General features: G+C 37.2%; 1 pseudogene; it reads left to right on the top strand.

Moving 5' to 3' along the window:
• The first annotated feature begins 346 nt into the window (after positions 1 to 346).
• LOC137228435 (U6 spliceosomal RNA) lies at positions 347 to 447 on the top strand (annotated as a pseudogene).
• Positions 448 to 1442: the final 995 nt, after the last annotated feature.

Raw genomic sequence — 1442 nt, 5'->3', positions numbered from 1 at the left:
GCTGAGCCTGCGCGTCCAGAGCCTGTGCTCCGCAACGGGAGAGGCCACAACAGTGAGAGGCCCGTGTACCGCAAAATAAAAAAAAAATTTTAAAAAAAGTACAGCTTTACCGAGTAGAGATATATAACTAGTCATAATTCGCATCTGGTCAGACATAGGTTTTAGAGAGAAGAGTGGTGTGACCGTAATAGAAAGCATTCTGTTTTGACTTGATTGTAAGAGACAACTTTTAGGAGGTCAGAGAGAAGAGATGGAAAAGGGATGTTTAATTCCTGAAAACGTTTCTGTCCTATTTGAGACCGTGAATACTAGCAAAAGGGGAAGAAAAAAAAAACTAGTAAAAGGCATGCTCACTTCGGCAGCACATATGCTAAAATTGGAATGATACACAGAAGATTAGTATGGCCCCTGTGCGACACACAAATTCGTAAAGGGTTCCATGTGTTTTTGGATTGGGAGTTTGGGGTTCGTAGATGCCAACTGTCACATATAGAGTGGATGGACAACAAGGTCCTACTGTATAGCACAGGGAACTATATTCAATATCCTGGGAAAAACCATAATGGAAAAGAATATAAAAAAGAATGTATGTATACGTATAACTGAGTCACTTCGCTGTACAGCAGAAATTAACACAATATTGTAAATCAATTATACTTCAATTAAAATAAATAATAATAATAAAAGAAAGAAAATAAAAAGAAAAAAGTTGATATTGATTACATAGTGAAATGAAAATGCTTGGGATATATTGGGCTAAATAAAATATATTAATAAAGTAAAAAAAAACTAGTAAAAGTCACTCTGCTAAAGAATGTAATTCACCTAAATCACAGCATTCCATATTCTGAACCCTTTTTAAACACACGGTTTGCAAATAATTAATAACATGGAAACTGTGACAGATTGTGGATTTTGAAAACAGAAAAACCCTTTTTAGACAAAAAAAATTCTTGAGTATTTCTCTATGTACTGTTCATATTATGTTTTCCTATCTATCCTGTCCCTGGTTGACTTGAATTGGGTGGCAAAAGGATATTTGATTATGTTAGATTTCTGCCCTAAGGTTAATGAGTAATGTTTGTGATCTGAAACAGGTATATCACATTGATAGTGTCAGGAATGCCCCCCGCTGTGCAAAGAAGGTGTCAAAATGCCAATAACCAAGTGTGTGGGGAAGGTGATAGGGACTATATCTGGCTACTTGGTGGGCAGATCATAAACTCTTAATTAAGTGGCACTTGGGCTCAGACAGCATCATAATTCGTCCACATGTCTTTTCCTCTGCACCACCAAACCCCATCAACTCACAGCCTGCGGCTTTAAACGTTTCCCTGAGCAAATCTCAAGGTATTTCTTTCTGACTCCCCTGTAAATAGGTGGTGAAGAGAGAAGTCTCCTTTGCTTTCAAAAGTCTATATTAAAACTCCAATGCAGCTCCT

Source organism: Pseudorca crassidens, chromosome 7 (assembly GCF_039906515.1).
Source record: "Pseudorca crassidens isolate mPseCra1 chromosome 7, mPseCra1.hap1, whole genome shotgun sequence".
Taxonomy (NCBI): Eukaryota; Metazoa; Chordata; class Mammalia; order Artiodactyla; family Delphinidae; genus Pseudorca; species Pseudorca crassidens.
Note: the sequence above shows the minus strand (reverse complement) of the source record. Positions and strands in the feature narration are given on the sequence as shown.